Raw genomic sequence first — 15676 nt, forward strand, 5'->3', positions numbered from 1 at the left:
AATGCGGAAAATATTGAAATTGTTCATCTGCGGCGAATGACAGACTTCATAAGAAAGAAAAAAATGCGAGCCAGAAAGAGCAGAAAATAAGGGTGTTTTTTTCTAAGTGAATCATAGACACTTTTTTCAGCATGGCCCTCTTAACCCGCGGTCCATTAACATGCGGTCGTGACGGCTTGACTCCTGACATCTGTGTGTAAACGGGTCTGTACTGTAAATTGTATTTGCTTTTAAGTATATCTAATGATCAGTGGGTCAGGGAAGTGTCCAGATTGGAGAAAGTACGCCGGAGTGGGGATACTCTAGTCTGTGTCCTAACCGACCACGACAACATTGGGGCTTGTCAGGGTTCCCTCCCCACTCTGAACTCTGGGGTACAGATGTGGGGATCCACATGAAAGACCCCCTAAGCTTATTTCTACCAGCTTAGGTTAAAAACGTCCCAAGGCACAAATCCTTCCTTGTCCTTGGATGGGTACTGCTGCCACCACCAAGTGAGTTAGACAAAGATTCAGGAAATGGACCACTTGGAGTTCCTGTTTCCCTAAAATATCCCCCCCCCCAAGCCCCTTCACCCCCTTTCCTGGGGCGCTTGAATATAATCTACCAACCAAATAGGTAAACCAGGTGAGCACAGACCGGACCCTTGGGTTTTTAGGACACTAAAAACCAATCAGGTTCTTAAAAACAAAACTTTATTATACAGAAAAAAAGTAAAAGAAGCACCTCTGTAAAATCAGGATGGAAGGTAACTTTACAAGGTATTCAGATTCAAAACACAGAGGATTCCCCTCTAGACAAAACTTTAAAGTTATAAAAAACAGGAATAAACCTCCCTCTTAGCATAGGGAAAATTCACAAGCTAAAACAAAAAATACTCTAATGCATTTCCTTGCTATTACTTACAATTTCTGTAATATTAGATGTATCATTTCAGTAGGAATTGGATTACTTGCTTGGTCTCTCCCTTTGTCTCGGAGAGAGCCCCCCCCCCAGCACAAAGCAAAAACCTTCCCCTTTAGATTTGAAAGTATCTCTCCCCTTATTGGTCCTTTTGGTCAGGTGCCAACCAGGTTATCTGAGCTTCTTAACCCTTTACAGGTAAAGGAGGGATTTTATGCAACCCATAGCTGTATGTTTGTCAAGGTTCCTTCCCCACTCTGAACTCTAGGGTACAGATGTGGGGACCTGCATGAAAACCTTCTAAGCTTACTTTTACCAGCTTAGGTTAAAACTTCCCCAAGGTACACATTAATTTTACCCTTTGCCCTTGGAATTTCCACTGCCACCACCAAACTTTAACTGGGTTTACTGGGAAATGTAGTTTGGACACGTCCTTCCCCCCAAAATCCTCCCAACCCTTGCACCCCACTTCCTGGGGAAGGTTTGGTAAAAATCCTCACCAATTTGCATAGGTGACCACAGACCCAAACCCTTGGATCTTAGAACAATGAAAAAGCATTCAGTTTTCTTACAAGAAGACTTTTAATAGAAGTCAAGGAATCACCTCTGTAAAATCAGGATGGTAGATACCTTACAGGGTAATTAGATTCAAAACATAGAGAATCCCTCTAGGCAAAATCTTAAGTTACAAAAAAGACACACAGACAGGAATAGTCATTCTATTCAGCACAGTTCTTTTCTCAGCCATTTAAAGAAATCATAATCTAACACATACCTAGCTAGATTACTTACTAAAAGTTCTAAGACTCCATTCCTGTTCTATCCCCGGCAAAAGCAGCATACAGACAGCCACAGACCCTTTGTTTCTCTCCCTCCTCCCAGCTTTTAAAGTATCTTGTCTCCTCATTGGTCATTTTGGTCAGGTGCCAGCGAGGTTACCTTTAGCTTCTTAACCCTTTACAGGTGAGATGATTTTTCCTCTGGCCAGGAGGGATTTTAAAGGGGTTTACCCTTCCCTTTATATCTATGACAATGTTCATGACAGGGCTCAAGCCCCCAGGAATCCTGGGTCCAACCTTGTCAGAGTTACAAGGACAGGAGAGTCCTCGAGGTCAGGCAGGCTTCTGGGTAAAGGAAGTGCAAGCAAGGACTCAGATTCTTTCACTAGCCAATTCTACCGGGGTAGTGTATAAACTAGGAAAGTTCCCCACAATAACAGGACCATTCTCCCCTTTATATTGCGTATCACTTGCAAGTAACGCCACCTGGAGACTTGTAGCAGGTTTCAGGTGGGACGCCTGACCACAGGCTGTATTGTGCTCTTCAAGACATGCTCGTCCTCAAAAGAAGAAACCCAAACATCACATTCAGTCAAACCATTGCTGTATCTACCACATAAGTATCTTCTGCCCCCTTACAGAATATTCCCAACTCACAAACACCTTTTAGAACCTGAAGCCTCCCTGAGAAAGATTTCCTTTTGCGAGTCATGGAAATGGCAGGACAGAGGAAGGTGTCATATTTTCCTTTAATATCAATTTCTCTCCACCAAAGACCCACAGTGGTGGATTCCAAACACATGGAGCTCCCACCTTGACACAATCCACCAAGAGAGTCCCAGTTCACCTAACTCGGTTGCTTTACAGTTGCTTTATTTGGATTTTTGATCTTCAGGAAAAATTTTAAAAATATGTACAAAATCAAGAAAAAAAATCCCTAAAACACACCTTTCCTTGAACGTATGTTGTCCACAAAGAAGAGGAGATGGTTTGTTCTTAGTTTCCACCTGCATCACTGTACAATCATCCTGGAGCTTTAAACACAGAAATGGGAAAGAGATTCCATTATTAACACATGACATCCCAGAACCTGCAGAAATGGGCACTTGGTGGCACCAAGAGACATCACATTCTTAGTCCGATTATTGGCAGCTCTGTTCTTATGGGATTACAGTGGCATCTAGTGGCCAACATTGGAACTGCAAAACAATCACTGGGGGCAGATTTCCAAAGGTGTTGTGTAGGGGTTATAGACACTGCAAAGACCCCCCTGCGTAGAGAGACTGAAATCATACTGTGCACACAGCAAACAGATTCCAATACACAACGACAGCCCACAACTCATCCCTCTCCCAGTAGGAGGAGAGGGGTCATACTGCAGCCCCAATAGTGCTTCCTCCGACCAAATACTTTTCTCCTCTGGCCCTTCCCCCTATTCCACCCCCCCCTCCCCAAGGACTCCAAAGAATCTCCTTGAATCACCTCCTGACTGGAGCTGGCTTTTCAGCCCCTGGACACCCTAGAGCAGTGGCTCTCAACCTTTCCAGACTACTGTACCTCTTTCAGGAGTCTGATTTGTCTTGCGTACCATACCTCCAAGTTTCACCTCACTTGCTTACAAAATCAGACATAAAAATACAGAAGTGTCACAGCACACTATTACTGAAAAATGGCTTACTGTCTCATTTTACCATGTAATTATAAAATACATCAGCTGGAATATAGATATTGCACCTACATTTCAGTGTATGATATGTAGAGCAGTATAAACTAGTCATTGTCTGTAAGAAATTTTAGTTTGTACTGACTTTGCTAGTGCTTTTCTTGTAGCCTGTTGTAAAACTAGGCAAATATCTAGAAGAGTTGATGTATTCCCGTGGAAGACCTCTGCGTACCCCCAGGGTACATGTACCCCTAGTTGAGACCCACTACACTAGAGAGCCCAAGAATGTGTCCCCAGAATCCCTTGCAACTGCCCAACCCCTTGCCAGCAGAAAGTACTGTCCCAACCCTCTCCTCCTTCGCAGTGTTGCCGGCACCCAGTGCCGAGAGGCTAAACAACAGCTTGGGTTGGTTCGCTACCCGGTGTGCTACACCCAATGATCACAACGGGGTGGAGAAGCAGAAAAGTTTATTTGCAGCTGCAAAAAGGTACAGGGAGAATAGAATTTTAAATCCTGCATACAGAGCAGGAAGTTACACAGGCTTTTATACATTCTTTTTTTTTAACATACTTATTTAATAGAAAGCTGCCTTAAGTATTTATATAGCTAGCCAATCCAGTTCCCAGCTAGTTTTTTTGTTTTTTGTATTATTTGTTAAACCATACATAAACCTGCTTTATTTAGCATTGTTTTTTTATATTTGCCCTGTTTGGCCTTGCTTAGTTTTAGGCAGTCTGACTCTGCAACATATTGTTGCAGATTCTCAGCATAACTGCTGTGAGTGCCTCCAGGCGGGAGGGGGGGCCAAGGACACCTGGGCCTAGTGCGAGGGGGCTTCATCGACACTCGTCGTCTTCCATTCCCTCAAGTTACCTAGTGGCCATGCCCCAGTGTCCCCAACAACTTCCTTCTTTGAGAACACTTAAGAGCCTTGGCTTTGAGTTTTTTTATTTGGGCTATTTATTTTTTTATAATAGGATTTTGCATAAGCACTTTGTGATAGCCCTGAAGAGAATGACTTATTAACTTTTGCAAAAGAGCCCTGACACATGATACTGCAGAGCATAATACCAGTAATACAAGCAATACAGGAAAAAGAAGTTTTAATAACAGGCGAAATAAACCACCAAGCCAGGACGACAAACCCCAGCCTGAAAACAAGGTTTGCAACCAATCGCTCTCTGGGGCAGTATAGGCAACCTGTGCTCCGGCTCGGGCATGGGACTTAGCCTGTACCACTTTTTTATAGATTTTATAATTGGTATTATTTACATATATACAATATTGGGGCCCGACGAGGGCACAAACCCCTTCTTGGGATGCCAAGAGATAGTTCAAAGCCAGCCTGTTTTGGAGGGAAAACGTCCTGAGCTGCTGTACCTCTTTATTTAATGTTTTTACTGCTGATTTTAAATTATTAACTGAGGTTTTTAACTTTAAGGCTATTTTTTTAAGTATCATTTGCAGCCTTACAGTATAGCGGCCTATGCATGCCATGGCTGGCCCGGTAAACAGTGGCGCTATTTTTAGTACAGAGCACCCTACAAGCTTCTTGGTTGTGCGGGAATTTTTTATATTGCCCTCCAATGCCGTAGTCAGTTACCGCAGGGTTTTTTTTTGTGACGTAACAGAGGTGTCTTGGGCATTTCTAATTTTTTTTTTTGGTCAGTGTGGCAGTTATAGAAAGATGAGGAACTCCATGAGCTGTATAACAGCTACCTGTCCAGTTGGCTGGCAGCACCTTGTAAGCCTTTCGGCCACATACAAAATAGTGACCCTGTAGGGCCCAGTAAGGACTGTTTTTTAAGGGGATTCCTGGGATATTTAAGGCTGCTTTGGCTGCTTTTTTAAACAGTTTATATGCCCCTAAGGGGGCATCCCATTTTTTTGATTGGGTACAAGTGGGGGCGTTTTTAATTGTGCCATTTAAACTACACTTGCCATAGGGACCACTATAAACCCACCATTGGCTTGCTACATTGGAGATATTAACTGGATGGCAAGTTATATTTTTAGACCTTTTTTGTGTGGTAAGATTATTTGAAAGAGTTTTTTTAAAAGGGGAGGAATCATTACACCCACACTGCTGGCCTCCCCTTTTGGTCTTTATCCAATACCCATCAGCCCACTGTGTAATAACACAGGAGCTTTTTTTTACAGGACGCTCATAGTGATTAGATTGGTTTTGGGTAAAACATAACACTCCCTCAGTGAGTACTGCAACTGAATACTCCTGGTCCTGATAGGTGGCTTGCTGTAAAGAGGTCTTATTCCAGAACGGCAAGTCCGTTCTTTCCTGCTCTTTGGTGGCGGCTAATTCTGCTAGGGTCAGGGGCAGCATGTCAAGGGGCATTCCCGTTTTGGGGGACAGTGGAGTAGGAGCACATACCCAGCAATCAGTCTGGTTTGTTAAAGTAGCAACATGGTGCGCAAGCAAAACAAAGGAGTTATGCTCCCAATATGCACAGTTTGGAAATACCAATACAGAGAACAACAATGTTACCCAATTAATTATTACCAGAGTTTTTTTAACCCAGGGTCTTTAGTACCTGGGTGGGCTCATTTTAGCGTTAAGGTGCCCACTATTTGTGTTTTTTAAATAGTAGCTTTAGCCCAAGATCGTCACTAGATGAGGAGTCAGCAGCTTGGACGGTTCACTGTCCTGCTGACGAGGGGGCGGGTACTGCCTTCAGACGAGAGTGATGGATCCAGTTCTTGTGTTCCTTGATTTTTGCCGCTGTATGGGAGATCAGCAGGATGGTATAGGGTTTTTTCTACTTTTTTTGGAGAGGCTCATCTTTCCAGGTACGAACAAGCACAGAGTCACCGGTCTGTAAGGAGTGGACGGAAGAGTCCAAGGGGAGAGGCTGGGAATCCTTGGTATACCTGTGAAGAGACAAGAGAACAGCAGACAGGGAACACATATACTGTGACAAAAAAACATTACCCAACTCCCATTCCCCTGACAGAACCGGGGTGCCATTCATAGGCCATGCCCTTCTGAACATAATTTTAAAGGGACTAAGCCCTAATTTACCCTTAGGGAGAACATGGATACGAAGTAGGACGAGGGGCAAAGCATCAGGCCATCGCAGTGAGGCTTCTTGGCACACTTCTGAGAGATGCCATTTAAGGGTCTGATTGGTACGCTCCACTACACCACTGGCTTGCGGTCTCCAGGGCGTATGGAGTTTCCAGGGGATCTGTAAGGCATGCGAGATGCTTTGAATGATTTTTGACGTGAAATGTGTCCCGTTGTCAGATTCCATTCACAGGGGGAGTCCAAAGCGAGGAACGATCTCCTTAACAACCTTAGGGCCACTGTTCTGAAAATGCAATTACGGTATGGGAAGGCTTCTGGCCACGTGCTGAACTGATCCACTATGACAAGGAGATATTTGAACCCTTGGATCCGGGGAAACTCAGTAAAGACTATTTGCCACACTTGTCCGGGGCCTGGAGTGGGTTCTAGGGCAGCTGGTGGCACAGGATGTCCTGGTTGGGGGTTATTTTTTTGGCAGACTAAACAGTTCACTTGTACCTAGGCAGCCAGGGGTCGGACTCCGGAAGTGATAAAGTATTTTTCCATTAGCTGGATAAGTGCTTTCCCGCCAGCATGAGTGGTTTGATGTAGTTTCTGCAGTACCGGCCGGATTAGGCCCTTTGGTAAGAGGACCTTCCCTTCTGGGGAATGGAGCCATCCCTCCTTTTCCCGGAGACTGAGTTTGTCAGTTATCTGTCTTTTCTCCCCAGAGTACTGAGGGGTTGGAAGCTCTCCTACTGATGGGATAAGGGCATGCATATGGGCGTTCTCAGTCTGAGGGGATGGCAGGGTGGCAGCACGCTTAGCCTCTCTACCTGCCTGGATGTTACCTCTGGCCACATCTTGATCCTCCCTTTGATGGGCTTTACAGTGTACCACCGCCACTCCCAAGGGAAGTTGTACGGCTTCTAGGAGCTGGAGGATTTGGGGCCCGTACTTGACTGGGAGCCTTGGGCTGTCAGCATTCCCCTTTGCTTCCATAGGCCAGCATGAGCATGCAGCACACTAAAAGCATACTTTGAATCAGTAAAAATGTTGACCCGCTTTCCTTTTGACAGTTCAAGTGCACAGGTCAGGGCTATTAGTTCGGCAAGCTGGGCAGAGGTCCCACAGGCAAACCTTCAGCTTCCACAGTGTCATGGAGGGTCACAACAGCATAACCCGCCCTCCTTTGCCCATCTATTACAGTACTGCTACCATCAGTGTACCACTCATAATCTGCATTTGGGAGAGGTACATCCTTTAAATCCGGACGGCTGGAGTACTGGGCATCTATGATCTCTAAACAGTCATGCTTTTGTTCCTTTATTTTTGGCAAGAGAGTGTCTGGGTTAAGGGAGGCGCAAGGCTGTAGGGTGACTTCAGAGTTCTCTAACAGCTTAGCCTGGTACCGAGCAATCCTAGCCTGGGTGAGCGTAATCATGCCGGCCAACCCTTTGCAACCTGATCCAGTTGCTTAGAAAAAGAAGCCACTGGACGTCTCCATGCTCCTAACAGCTGTGTGAGCACTCCTAGGGCCACCCCCTTTCGTTCATGTACATACAACTGAAATGGCTTAGAGAGATCCGGCAGGCCCAGAGCCGGGGCTTCCATCAGTTTTCTTTTTAGGATTTTAAATGCCCTGTCAGCCTCTGGGGTCCAATAGAAGGGGTCATGATCTGCTCCTTTTACACAGTCGTACAGGGGTTTAGCCCACAGTCCAAACTTTGGGATCCATATCCTGCAAAAGCCTGCCATACCCAGAAATGCCCTGAGCCGCTTACGATTACTTGGGGTAGGAATTTGATAGATAGCTTTTTTTTTTTTTTTTTTGCTTGAACGCTGACGCTCCCCTTAGCTGTAACCTGATTCCTTTACCTCAGACAACAGAGTTCTTAGGAGGATATTACAGTCGTCTCAATCCGGCTTGTGACTACTGAGGCACCCCTCAAAGACTGAAATAAACCTGCTTGGGTTCGTTGAGAATTCCCCAGCCTGTGTTTTAAAAGCTGCTAGGTCTATGGGATTGAATGGCACATGGGTGTAAACTTGCATAGTGGTAGCCTGACATCCGTCTGCCCCTGGGCAAGCCACAACAGTCTCCGTAAGCAAAGGATAGAGTCCCACCGAGGGGGCAATCTCTGTAACCCGAGGCATACTACCCTTATAAGGTGGGGGTGTGGGGGCTGAAGGGGACACCGGCTCTGCCATTACAGTGGGGGTGGGGGTCTGGGGACTAACATTAGCTACTACCGAACCAGTCGGAGTCAGATTACAGCTCTGCAGAATTACAGCTCTGTTCTATTTCTTAAAGCCATAAACACTTGTGCATACAAATATTCATTCCATTTACCCATTCAGTGACAAAACAAAACTAATTGGAGGATCGTGTTGTAATTAATTGACCATCCTGGTGGCCACCACTCCTGGTCCTCTAGTTGATATTGAGGCCAGTCAACTGTACAGAATCGTTTTAATTGGCTCTTAGTTATCGGATCCGCACCAGATACCTTCCAGTTTGCTAGAATGCATTCTAGGGGCGTACACTGTGCCCTAACCCCCAAGCTCTGTCCCTGTCCCATACCTACAGGGTAACTCTGGGCGTCCCCAGGTTCCAACAGAGCATACAATCCGGATTTCAAAAGGTTCCTACCTTATCCAAGGGACCGGTTCCTCACCGTCATCCGCAGCTGCTCCTCCCCCATGTCCAAGGGACTGGTTCCTCACCGTCGTCCACAACTGCTTCTCCACTATATGAGTGCATTGCACCGTTGTGCCCTCCGGGGTCGATCAAATCGCGTCTCCTCCGAGGCCCCCGATGAACTCACCGGTGCGCGCTGGGCATTGGTTCTCGCCGCAATCCTCGACCTCCAGGAGGGGTCCGGGCAAGGCTAAATTGCAGCCTCGTCGCTCACCCAGGGATGCCAAAAGCTGTTGCCGGCACCCAGTGCCGAAAGGCTAAAAAACAACTTGGGTTGGTTTGCTACCTGGTGTGCTACACCCAATAATTACAACGGGGTGGAGAAGCAGAAAAGTTTATTTGCAGCTGCAAAAAGGTACAAAAAAAATAAAATTTTAAATCCTGCATACAGGGCAGGAAGTTACACAGGCTTTTATACATTCTTTTTTTTTTAGCATACTTATTTAATAGCAAGCTGCCTTAAGTATTTATATAGCCAGGCAATCCAGTTCCCAGCTAGTTTTTTTGTTTTTTGTATTATTTATTAAACCATACATAAAGCTGCTTTATTTAGCATTATTTTTTTATATTTGCCCTGTTTGGCCTTGCTTAGTTTTAGGCAGTCTAACTCTGCAACATATTGTTGCAGATCCTCAGCATAACTGCTGTGAGTGCCTCCAGGCGGGGGGGGTCAAGGACACTTCGTACGCAGAGCTGCTGCAAGTGCCTCCAGGCAAAAAGGGGGGCCAAAAACACATGGGCCTAGTGCGAGGGGGCTTCATTAACACTCGTGGTCTTCCATTCCCTCGAGTTACCTAGTGGTCATGCCAACACTAGGCATACAGTGTCCCCAACAACTGTATGCAGCACAGCTGCTGGTACCTGTCCAAGGGTGGCGAGGCTGCTGCAGCCAGTCCTCTTTGGGTCAGGCAGAGACCCCCTTTGCTTATGTGGGTCTGGAAACTCCTCACACAAAGACCCAGTGGCGTTCTGAGACCATTGCGCTAACAAAATATTTGTCAGGGGGATGGGAATACACCAACCAGCCAACCGGCAATCGGGGAATTCACAACAACAGTGAAACATAGCCCCGTCCCTCCCTCCATCTCTGGAGGTGGCCAAAACCTTCACCCGCCCTCTGAAGCCTCTAACTCCACATAAAGCTGGATGTGCTAGCCTGGCGAGGTAGCAGCTTGCTGGCTGCTCAGTCAGAACTCCAGGTTAGCGGGGTATGTTGCTCCCTAGCCTCTGCCTTCCCTCAGGACACAAACGAATCTGAGTCCAAAGGGTTCACTCCCGGTCCGCAGCCCCAGTCTAGCAGCATCCATCACAGCCCTTTCCCCAGGATTGCACATCCCCACATCCAGGCCAACACAGTCCTTAGTCCCTCCACAGAGGCTCCCCCCCCCCCCCCACACACACACACTACACCTAGAGCCCCACCCTCCGACTCCTCCCAGCTGTCCTGGAGTCCTGCTGCTTCTTGCCCCTCTCAGCTGCAGATCGTCCAGGGCTTCGTTACTCCCTCTGACATCATCTGCTGCCTGATGACACTGCCACTAGGAAACGGTAGGGCCCATGCTGGGCAGTGACCAGTGTGGTGCCCACAGACAGTGTCAGGCCCCTTTTCAGTTCTCATCTCCATTCCCGAGTTCTGCTCCCGTGGGACCCAAGAGACCCCCCTCCATGCAGAGCTCTTGCCCCACTGAGGCCTGCTCCTAGGAGGCTCAGGAGCCCTGGATGACAGCTGTCTCCCCCTGCTGCCTCCCAGCAGTGCTTAAACCCTTCTGCAGCTCACACGCCATCGCTAGGGTTGCCAGGCGTCCGGTTTATGACCAGAACGCCCAGTCGAAAAGGGACCCTGGCGGCTCCGGTTGGCACCGCCAACTGGGCCGTTAAAAGTCCAGTTGGTGGCACAGCAGGGACTCAGGGCTAAGGCAGGCTCCCTACCTGCCCTGGCTCCGTGCTGCTCCCGGAAGCGGCCACCAGGGTCCTGTGGCCCCTAGACACTGTGGCGGCCAGGGACTGGGAAGCTCAGCGCACTGCCCATACCCCAAGTGCCAGCTCCACAGCTCCCATTGGCTGGGAACCGCTACCAATGGGAGCTGTGGTGAGGGGTGCCTGTGGGCGTGAAGGCAGCATGCACCACGTAGAGCCACCTGGCTGCCCATGCGCCTAGAGGCTGCAGGGGCCTGGCGGCTGCTTCCTCAGAGCTGCAGTAAGCACCGCCAGGACCCAGCACCCCAACCCCCTGGCCCAGCCCGGAGCCCCCTCCTGCACCCCAAACCCCTCATCCCTGGCCCCACCCCTGAGTAACAGAGAACGGGGGGAATGGAGCGAGTGGGTGGAAGGGGCAGGGCATGGGCGGGGCCTCAGAGAAGGGGCAGGCAGGGTGTTTGGTTTTGTGTGATTAGAAAGTTGGCAACCCTAACCATCGCCTGGCTTCTCCTCCACCAGTCCCTGCCAGATGAACCCTCCCCCAGCAGTGGGGCTCTGTAAACAGAGGAGGGCCACGCTGAGGAGCTGAGAGTCAGAGGGAAATGCTCATTTCTGGGACTGTGTTGTACATGGCTCTGTGATGGGGAGTAAAAACCCTACATGGGAGAGGAAGGGGTTAAGGAACACCTCTGGGCCCACTCCACCTGCAGTGCATGGCCAAGCAGGAGCTGAAAAGGGGCAGAGAAGAAAGCAGAGTAGCTCATTGGCAGGAAGCCAGGGGAGATGAGCTGACACATGCTCTGCAAAGGAGCACAATGGGAGGCCCAGCGGCTGGGGTCCTGACTATTGATGGTCTAGCCGACCTGCTGAGGGGAAAGAATTCTGGACATTTGTAACGTTGGAGATTTATTCTTTGATTTATTTCATTTACTGGCTTTTGCTTTTCCTTCTTGTGTGGGTAGGCTGGGAGGAAGTGATCCAGGGAGGCAGCACATAGCACTCCAGGGGGCAGGACTTCGCTGCCTAACTTTGGGCCCTGGATTGGAACTTGGTGGAGAGGGTGGGGCTGGGTTCCCCTGCTCACCAGGGCTGGAGGTGAAAAGCCTATCCCTGGTACCAGAGACCCAGCACTAGGGAGCCCCCATATCCCAGAGACTCCAACTCTGGGTCTTTGGCTGGGTGAGGCCTGAAGCCCCTGGCTGGACAGCAGAACCAGCCTTTGTTGGACTCTTTAGATATCCTGGAAGGGTGGAAACAACTTGTGGCCCAGCTGGAGGTCCGAGTCACAGAAGAGGAAAGCCCATTGCAGGACAGGGATGGCTATCAACAGTGGGTGCCAAGACAGAAGAGCACCCACCACTCCTTTGCCTTACCACTAGGTGGCACCTGTGGGGAGCAGACCCCTTCACAAGCATTTAGAGAGATTTACGCAGCCCTTAGTAAAAGGTGAACTCTGCAAACATTTGCACAACCCCTGCTCTCTTTGGACACAGGGCCCAGACCCACGGAAGCTGGGGGAAGCACCCCTGTTTGAATTGCTCAGAATTGGAATAAACAAACCTGCTTTCACCACCAGGGGCAGGGCATAAAGGGGCAGGATAAAACCCTCTGGGCCCAGCCCATCTCTAGTGGCTGTGGAATCGCCAATTCCCAAGGTTCAGAAATCAGGAGTCCAATCAAAACTCATGGCATTGGCTCAAAATTCATGAGATTTTTAAAAGTTATATTGTATTTTGCACTCCCTAGTCCCCACATCAGTTCTGCCTCCCAGTCCCGGTCCCACATTGGCCATCCCCGCCACCCAGGTCCCAGGAATTAGTGCCATGGCCTACCCAGCCCCATCTCTACCCATTGCCCCTCGGTGCACCTCTGCTCCTCCTGCAGTAACACAGGGTCTTCACTTCCCTCTGACTCTTCCCGCGTTGGGTGCTGCAGGGACGCAGAGAGGAGGAGCAGGGAGCAAGCTGACCCATTGTTCACAAGAAGGGGGAGCAGGTTCATCCTGAGCTGCTCTTCCCCACCCCCCTTCTGTGAGGATGGTGTCAGTGCTTCCTCTCCCACTCCCCTACCCGAAAACAGCTCTGTCCCTGATGGGAGGGGGCAGGGCCTGTGCAAGGAGGTTTCACGCCCTAGGCGAAACTTCCACCTTGTGCCCCCCCCCGCCCCACGGCAGCTCCCTGCCCCCCGCGGCAGCTCCCTGCCGCCGCCCCCCCCTCAGCCCGGGGAGCCCCCCCGCAGCAGCTCCCTGCAGCCCCCTCGCTCCCTCTCTCCCCTCGGCCCAGGGAGCATCCCCTGCGGCAGCTCTCCGCCGCCCCCTCCCTCCCCTCCCCTCAGCCCAGGGACCCTCCCCTGTAGCACGGAGAGAAGCAGATCGGGGCGGTGCTCAGGGGAGGAGGCGGAGCAGAGATGACCTGGGGCAGGGACCGGTTCCCCGGTGTACCACCCCCTCACCCCCCGTTACTTGCTGCAGGCGGCCCTCCCCGCGACCCCCTGCCCCAGCTCACCTCCTCTCCATTGCCGCCCCCAATCCACTTGGTGGCCTAGGCGACTGCCTAGTTCGCCTAGTGGTTGCACCGGCCCTGGGAGGGGGGACAGCTTTGTCTGCAGCAGCCCTGGTTGGCTGCTATTCCCCAGGAGGCGGGCAAGTGGGGAAGGCAGCCAATCAGAGGGATTTCCCCTGGGCAGGATTTGAAATTCATGGGAGCTGGAACCTTGAGTCACTCCCAGACTGGCTCCAGCTGGGGCTAAGATTGTGTCACTGGCCATGAAATCCCAGGCGTTGGGTGCTGTGCTAGGAGCGCTGTAGTGGTGGAGCAGCAGCCCCGGCTGCAGATCCCAGGATGGGTGACTGAGGGTGGCAGCACCTACAGGAGGAGCAGGAGACATCTCCCTCCAGGACTGGAGTGATGTGGGTGCAAGGGGGGAGGTGAGGCAGCACTATTGCATAGGCTCCAAGGGAGATGGGGCCCAAGCAGGAGAGAAAAGAGAGCCAGACCAATAGCTAAACGTACTGCATGACAATAGCTACCAATCATTATTAGATGTGGCTGCATTTCCCTTTCTGACATGGTGCCATGGGCAGGAAAAGGCTATTACAGTAAAATGCTGCTGAAACAGAATCTCCTTGCTGTTGGGTGGAGGCTGAGCAGAGGCAGTTGATGATGTGACCATTTCAGGTGGTCCCCAGAGGCCGGATAGAGCTGACTGCCAATGCCCCTCAATCCTGATCTGCAACCCCCTTCTATTCCAGTCCTGGGCTCCCCACACAGCTCTGCCAATGCCCCTCAGTCCTGCTCTGCAGCCCTCCTGGCCCAGCCCGGAGCCTCCTCCTACACCCCAAAGCCCAGGAGACCCCAGTTCCACAGGTGCACAGCACACAGGCATCCACAATGTAAGCAGAGTCAGGATGAGCTCCACCCTGACATCTGGTGGTGAGGTGTGGCAAGTTGTGGAAAAGAACTTCAGGGGCTGATCTCATTTGCATAGGCACATCCACCCCGCCTAGCATGAGGCCATAGCTGCCCAAATGGTCACTTTGGCTGCTGTGGGATCCCCAGTGTCTCTGTTATTGGGGCAGGAAGAATAAATTGCTATTACCCTGATTATGGGAACTGTGCTTGGAACTGTACTTGGCCTTTTGTTATGATGGAGAGACTCGCCATCAACTAAGCAGCACTCGCTAGGCAAGGGACATGGGTTCCAAAACTCTGTGAATAGAGAGAGGCTGGGGATAAGTATTAATACTTGGTGGCATAGGCCCCTTGGTGAGAGCCTTACATGCTAATTGCATTTCCTTCTCTCTCCACTGTGGAATATCAGAGCTAATTTTGATTCTATTGGGAGTCTAGTTACAGGTTGCTGAGCTCACTTTGGGCTAATGGTGCACCAGCACTGAGGCTCCCCTACAACAAGCTGAATTCACCTAAGAGCTGAAATCACTGGGTGTTGTGTTAAGTAGTGGGGGAGCCTGAAGATATATTGTGGAGCAATTTGCGGGATGGCTGGAGTGCCTTGTGGACAGGCTGGTGAAGCAGTTCATAAGATGGCGGGAGCTGCTTGTGGACCAGCTGGTGGAGCAGTTCGTGGGACAGCGGGAGCTGCTTGTGGGCCGCCGAGCCGAGCGAAGCAGTTCGTGGGGCGGCTGGTGGAGCGGAGCGAAGGCCTATGGAGCTGTGGGGCGGTCAGCTTCAGATCGTGTAAGGTGCCCCTTACCTCTCTCTCTCTCCCCCCCACCCCATCTCCACCCAGGTTGGGAGGTAAAACTCTGCAGATAAACTTTCGAACTCTGGGGCTGCCCTGACCAGGGACAGAGACTTTTGGGCCACTGGACTTTTGGGACTTCGAGTGATTTGGGGTTGCTGGACTCAAGAACCAAAGGGAAAGGGGCATGCCCCAATTTGCTTGGGGTGGGTTTTTTGCTCATGGGTTATGTTATGAATCCTGTTGGTGGTGTTTCCTCAACATAATGCCACATTGTTTCTCTCTGTTATTAAAAGGCTTTTTGCTACACTCAGACTATGTGCTTGCGAGAGGGGAAGTATTGCCTCTTGGAGGCGCCCAGCGGGGGTGGTATATATTTGTCCCAGGTCACTGGGTGGGGGCTCGAGCCGGTTTGCATTGTGTTATTGGAATAGATCCCCTAGATATTGAACCCGGCCCTTGTTGCTGCCAACTCTGACGGGCAGAAGGG

The 15676-nt window shown here is 50.1% G+C and overlaps 1 long non-coding RNA gene across 1 annotated transcript; it reads right to left on the minus strand.

The window, feature by feature from the left end:
* Positions 1-4432: 4432 nt before the first annotated feature.
* On the minus strand, positions 4433-10462 carry LOC311527018. Its single transcript, XR_014713223.1, has 2 exons — positions 9022-10462; positions 4433-6232 (listed from the first exon to the last, which is right to left on the minus strand). It is a non-coding gene; the product is annotated as an uncharacterized lncRNA (long non-coding RNA).
* Between the last annotated feature and the right edge of the window lie 5214 nt (positions 10463-15676).

The sequence above is a fragment of the Lepidochelys olivacea genome (genome assembly GCF_965140295.1).
Source record: "Lepidochelys olivacea isolate rLepOli2 genome assembly, chromosome: 1".
Taxonomy (NCBI): Eukaryota; Metazoa; Chordata; order Testudines; family Cheloniidae; genus Lepidochelys; species Lepidochelys olivacea.